This window comes from Abramis brama (genome assembly GCF_963993115.1).
Source record: "Abramis brama genome assembly, chromosome: 15".
In the NCBI taxonomy this organism is placed as follows: Eukaryota; Metazoa; Chordata; class Actinopteri; order Cypriniformes; family Leuciscidae; genus Abramis; species Abramis brama.
In genome coordinates this window covers 24,034,854-24,042,304 of record NC_139977.1, presented here as the reverse complement: position 1 = coordinate 24,042,304, position 7,451 = coordinate 24,034,854, and positions in this window count along the sequence as shown.

Below are 7,451 nucleotides of genomic sequence, written 5' to 3'. Positions count from 1 at the left end.
AAAGGAGCACGGTGTTGAAGAGGGCGAGTTTTAGGGAAGGCGGGTGATAGACTATAGACATACATCATAGGCCCTGAATGGGGAGGTCAGGGACTTACACGTTGACACCAGGTCAGAAGTGCTAAAGGATTACAAGCTCACTAAGCCCTCAGGATCCCTTGTTTTCACTGCTTCTCTCTGTTTGTTGTTTTGTTGCGGCACAGACGTGGGGAAGAAAGGAGAGAGTGGACCGACGGACGGGAATTAGTGTAAAAGCCTGCGGAGGAGAATGGCATCTCATTCACACCTCTTGTTGGCTGTTTTCGAGGCCCCCCAAAACAGCCCTCCCATCCCTTGTTGCTGTGAAAGCACGTTAGGTTGGCTTTGTGCAGACAAAAGGAGACACCCCTCCCTGCTCTCCGGACCCCGCAGGAGCAACAAGAGGATTTGGCACGGCACGCTAAACCCTGAGCCGCTCTCACTTTGATTGGCTTCGGTAGGAGAGCTCCCTCTCTCTTTGTTGATTAATCAAGAGATTTTCCAACTCTCTTTTTCTCTCTCAAACTCTATTTCTCCCCCTCCCCTTCCCTCCCTCCTCCACTCGCTCCCTCTCTTTTTCTTTGCCTCCAATGCCTCATGTTTAAGGGAAGTTATATGCCCATCAGTGTTTCTTTATACATAATTAGAATTATTGAGCATTCTATATTCTACAACTGCTCAAATCATTTTGGAATGACACCATATGTTGCAATTATTAGAGTGTATACATTTCCATATTTGGGAGTGGGGTCAAAACATCTGAGACCACATTGAAGATCTGTGATTAATATTTGGAAGTTTAAGGATTTTGATAAATGAACTGCACAATGAACTACAGCAGTATTTCTGTATCACTAAATGAAGTTTTATGTAACAAAGTTCGGGAGGAGCACGGAGGTAATCAACCAATCAACTCAAGAGGAAGCCGGTATAAATAAAGCTTTTCCTCACCTTCTGTCTCACGACAAGTTTCTCAGCATCCCTCCACCACCCCATCACCTCACACTCGGCTGGGTCTACCCCAGTATAGGGGGAGTACTCTGGGTTCGGGCAAATTTCCGAGCTCGGAGCCCTCCCCTGGACAGCAAGCCAAATACGCATAATACTACATTAGATTTCATGTACGTGTGAACTCGTGAAACAAGTATATACACTAAAAGTTACACTGATCATGTTAAACTCCTTTGCAAATGTGGTCAGATTGTTCTTGCTTTCATTGAGATGATCCACAAGATACTCAGGTAGAGAACATCAGGTTTTTGCACAACAGTTCAAACTGTTAAAGGGAGGACATTCTGAAAATTCAACTTTGAACTTTTTTTATGTTGAAAATATAATTTGAAATGCAAGTATTTTCACAATTTGTTTAAGACTTTTGGGCCCTACTGTATATCAATCACATATCATACTGCATTAAAACCTAATTACTTACATTGTGACAGATACCAACATGTTTATTACTGAGTGCATCATATGTGTGCAAATAATTATAAACATTATTTGTTCACAAAAAATTATATTATTGTGCCAGAAGCAGTCTTAAATGATCCAAAAACCGAGCAAAAATTGTGAACCGGAGAAGAAACTACAATTAAAATAATATAAAACTATGTCAACTGTGTGCAAGTCTTGCTGAGTATATTAAACATCTCAGCATGATCTCCAGGGTTACTTTACAGACGGTTCAGTGACAAGGATAGTACTAAGAACAACATCAAAACAATTTGTTTTGGTAACATTTTATTTTAAGGTGACGTAGTTAAACGTTACTACCTGTATTTACTATAGTACACTGTGATAAATAATCACAGCAATCAGTTTTTACAATTTTACAGTTTTTAAAATTCAACATTAGAATAAGAAATAATGTGTTGTTTTAACTTAAAAAAGTGTGTGTTCTTGCTTGACTTAAAATATTAAGTTTAGTTAACTTTAGTTTAGTTGGACATTTAGGTTATTCTAACTAATTGCAGCAACATTTTTTACAGTGTAACAGTAAATTTTGCATAATTACAAGTAAGTAACCTTAAACCAAACCCTAACTCTAGTAAGTACATGCAGTTAATTAATATTACTCATTATTTATTTGAGTAAGTACAATGTAACTATGTCACCTTAAAATAAAGTGTTATTATTGTTTTTAGTGCCTTTTTTAAGTTTTTATACAGAGGACAGTTAAGAGAAGGGGAACAGGATCTGAAAATGTTGCAAGCTGGATTCAAACTCCCATTGCCAACATGAATGTGCTGACCACTATGCCACAGCTCTGACAAAGCCATTTCGTGTGGTTCTAAAATCATCAGTGTCCAAGTGGACAGACAAAGCTACGGGAGGAGATGATCTGAAGCACACTGTAAATGATCAAATATCAAATGCAATGGACATTCACGCGTGGAGCCTTTTTGCCAGTGTGGGTGTTCGAAACGAGGGAATCAGCGAGAGAAAGTGAGAGATTGAGCGAGAGAGATAAACAGAAAAAAGGGGGGTGGCTTTCAACAATAAATCAAGTTCCAGACTAATCTATTTAGCATGCTTTCACCATTATCCTGTCAGTGAAACAGCTAATTAATTAACTGATTCTACAATGAAGAGCTTTTGAATGAGCCCATTTAGGTAATTACTACCAAGAGCTGTTTGGGCGCGTCATTTACTGCAGTCACACAAACACGCTGGCAACTGCAATAAAGTCCCTATCCTGTACAATTAGAAAAATTAAAGATAATATAGGTTATGGGTGTGTAAGTTTAGGTGTGCCTGTGCCCATGTTTGTATTTGTGCAGAGTGAGTGAGACAGAGAAAGTGGCAATGGCAGCAACCAGGAGACCTGGTTCCAAGCACGGCACAAGAACAACAATTATACAGTATATATATATATATATATATATATGTTTGTTTGTTTTTTAAATGAATATACACGCACAAGGAATTCCATTACATCATTTTAAACTATTTTGTGCAAACCAGTCTAAATCCTTTAAATCTATAAACTTTTTGGACACAAAAGAGCGCTATTCACAGTGAACCCAAACAAAAGGTTTCAGTACCAGGCTATTGGTTCACTACAATATACAAGACAGGATCAAGACCAGAGATATAGAAGGGAGAAGATCAGTGCGAATGAGTTGAAAGTGTGGGAAAGCACATCATCCAACTCTGACAATGCTGACATCAGTATAAAGAGAACAACACGGTGGACAAAAGAAGATATTTGCACCTGGCCTGGTGTCTGTGGTCAGAGGTTCATCACCTTTGGGTTAAAAGAAAAGAGGATAACAAACTCTTCTCATCAGATCAGCCCCACTTCATCCATACATCTCAATAATGCCTCAATGAGAGGGCATCCCCCTTTCAATGCCCTTCTTTCAGGATGGCTGTCTTCTTGTTGTGCCCAGGGCTTCTGTGTTTGCTTGAGCTTTGGACGGCAGGCTGAAAGGGGACAAGCATTTTAAATAGAAGCAAAGAGACCAAGAGGTTAATAATAATAAAATAAAAAAAAACAAAAAAAAAAACTATCCAATCATTTTCCAATGGACAAAATAAAGTTTTAGCATTTTTAGTTTTAATTTTGAGCATTTTTTAGGTTTGTATTTATACTAAAGTGTCGATTTTGTAATTATTCAAGTTAGTAAGGTGGACAGCAGGGAAAAAACAAAATTATTCTGCATTGTAAATGTGTTCAGATCTAACCACTTCATTTATGTGTCTGCATTGCGACTGATTGATTTTTATTTGAAAAAACAAACGAAACAACATTACTCCCATTACATGACCCCCCATTTATTTTAATGGGAATTCCTAGGTGTGTGTGTGTATTTGTATGCATGTGAGTGTGTATTGTATTGGTGATGTTCTATAGTCTTATGCCTTCATTTGTGTGTGTTTGTTCTGGATTGTGCCAGATTTGTTATATTTTTTTGACAAATAAAATGTTCCCCCTATTTTCCCCCATTTCCCATTTATTCTTATGGGGGTCAAATTGATCCGTGACAGAACGATTTGTAACTATTTTTATTACAACCGCATAAACTTGTGTATTCCAAGTTCAAGTGCCACAAATCTCCCGAGGTCTTGGACCACTCCGATGAACACTATATATTTTTTTTCAAAATGACGAGGAGATTTGCAGACATTTTACATCCGCAAACAGCTATATTACACTTTGCATGAAAGGCAATATTCGAAAAAGCATAATAGGGGCACTTAATTATTATTTTTTTCAATCATACTAAAACAAATTAATATTTTTTAAATATAAAAATATCATACTTATTTTACTTTGATGCACTTATCAAGTACTAAGATGTTCAAACATGTTTTTTTTATTACTTCTTTGCTCATGTCCTATCTTGTCAAATGAGACAGTGTTACAAACAGGTGCATGATGGCCCTGGGTGCGTGTGTACGAAGGGATGATGTGCATGTGTGAAGGTGTCAGGGAATAAAGGTGGTCTGAATGAAAAAAACAACAGAAAGGCCATCCTGAGTCTATGAATGTCAGTTACCACTGACTGCATGTTCACCTCCGCTTTGTCTCCGTTTTACAATGCAGGCGGCGCTCAATACCTCTTCACCCGGAGCTTCATCAAGAACACAAGCCCTGCCTCTCGTGAATGAACCTCTGTCAGGGCCTTTTATTCCAGCCTTCATTGGGTAACACTGCAAGACATTACAGATTTGGACAGAGTATGCAAGACAGAGAGACAACTGGTCACATGTGAAACCATATTTCACAGTTTATGTTTCCAGATGCCACTTCAGCATATATAGGCCAACATCAGCACATGAACATATAAACACGTGCGCACACACTTTTCTTCACTATCACTCTACACACACACACTGTACTTATTGCACCTTGTGAAGGACACAGGGGGCCATTAATTACTGGAATGGGCAGTTTTAAATCTGGCAGAAGGACGCAGTGTTGTTCCTGCAGAATGGAACGTAATTAAGGGGAAAGGCCACACGTCAGCGGCGAGCAGCCCGCGGACAATGCTGATGGGGATTTATTACTTCAGCTCGAAGAGAGGGAGAGAGTGCAAGAAACTGTGCTGGGGCAGCAGCCAGGGTCTCGCACACACGCACACATCTGGGTGAAATTCCACACAGCCACACATGTGCATGTTGATACAAACACACTCACTTGCATTTAAAAACATACAACTCACTCACACTCTCTCACTAGATTTAGCACATGCAGAAGGTCACATATTCCCCTCAAGATTTCCTTCGGCTAATTGCGTCTTTTCTTTTTTGAGGAATTGCAAAAAAAAATTGACCCTCGATAAATAACATTAACCTATAGAGTTGTGTATGCTTTTTTCCTCATAGTTTCTTTTGTGCTGACACTTTAAATATCGATTATTAAACACCTGTTAAGTTAAAGCTTTGTTTGAATAGTAGCTATACAATGTATTTTGACTTAGTATTAGTAAAAAGAGCTTAAAAATAAGAGGGCACCAATGAAACAAGAAATTTTAATTGTTGCATACACTCACTGGCCACTTTATTAGATACACCTGTTCAGCTGCTCGTTAATGCAATATCTAATCAGCCAATCACATGGCAGCAACTCAATGCATTTAGGCATGTAGACATGGTAAAGACAATCTGCTGAAGTTCAAACTGCGAATCAGAATGAGGAAGAAAGGTGATTTAAGTTCAAAATTCTTCTTCCAAAAAATAGTTTGTTCAATGAAAAAGAGAAAATCATATGGGTTTGGATTTTTTTATTTAAAAAAAAAAAAAAAATGTTCAAATTAAATTTACATTAACAATTTTAATTATTTTATTCAAATGTATTTAATCAAAAATATATATGCATTTTATTTTTTATTTCATTCCAAGACATATTCCAACTTCCTGTACTGATAGCCAAGTTAATTTGCCAAGTTTCATTGTTTAATAAGTATTTGACTTAGTAGATGACATTTCATTATATTAATCAATATATTCTCACCAAATGTATGATAGAGCAAACTCAATAGATAAAATGTAACAATGTTATGTGAATATTTTAAAACTTAGTGCGGCTACAACAGCTTTATTAAAGCTTGGGAATTAGCATATTTAATTAGCATAAAGATTATTTATTGTTATGTAAAACGTAACTAACAATTATGATTAGTTAGTTTCTCTTTCATGGACACTTAGTTGTTTATTATCACTCGCCTGTCTCCTTTGTTCTCTGTTTCCCGCCACTACATAGTTACCATGGAAATTAATTTACAAGCATACCTGTCTGTATTTGGTTTTTATTTAAGTTCCTCTTTAGTTCACATTCATTGTCCGGTATTGTTCGTGTGTTGTTTTACAAGCTGTCTCACATCTAGTTACCTGAGTTTGTTTTGTTTAATGAATGTCAACTTTAATTTTGAAACCCGTCCATCTTCCTCTTCATTGGACTTGTAATATGCGACAATAACACTTAAATGTCTACAGCATAGCAAATGAAACCAAACACATTTCAGTAAATGTAAAACCTATGTTGCATGTGCTTGAACACTGGACATCAACTCATTTCTGTATATTGTTCCTTTATCTTGTCAACAGATGTTTATTTAGACAACCCCATGCATACTTGTAATAAAAAGTTTACCTTAAATTCTCAAGACGATGTGTTGCGCATAATGGTTTCTACAGCTCTAATCCAAAATCTGTTTGCCCAAAAGACAACAGGTCAGTTTTCATGTTCCTGCGGTTATTTAGGAAGGCCTGAGGAAAGCAGTGAAGGAACGTGCAAACGACAAGGCGTATTAACACCCTACTGTTCCTCCCCATGGTGTTTTTAAGACCATGTTCAGCTGTTCACTGAAAATAAACCCACAAAAGAAGTCATAAATCGGTAAAGGAGAGCAAAGAAACCCACTCATATGCTTTTTAATTTCCTTCCCCCTGCCATCTTCTCCAGTAAAGCGTGTTGAAAGCCTGATGACTCGAATTACACCTGAACTCCACCTGGGATGGGTGTTTTTGGCTATTGTACAAGCTAAGCAATCATCTATATCAGTGCAAAAGAGAACTTGGGGTAACAGAAGGCTTATGGATTGAGAAAGGTTTTTCACGGCTGTCATAATCTCACACTCACAAGCTGAATTGTTCGTCTTCACAGAAGCGGAACACCTGAGCACCCGCGCGAGACTTTCCAAAGAGTCTGTACAGTGTGGAGAGGGGCCAGGTGCTCTGAACAACACATTTAGCCAGAGTAATGATTGTGGCTGAGCTTTTGAAGGCGCAAAAACCGATGAATTCCACAATCGGAGGCATTTCTCTTTCCTCTGAATGCAGACTTTTATTGACGAGAGGCTGCGAGCGTCTCTGCCAATATGCTGCTGTAAAATGAAGTCCCCTCCATTCTCTCGTTCCCTCTCTCCTTCTGAATGGATTCACCCCTCTCCGGTCTGTGTTCCGCCTCCTTCATCTCTCTCCAGCCA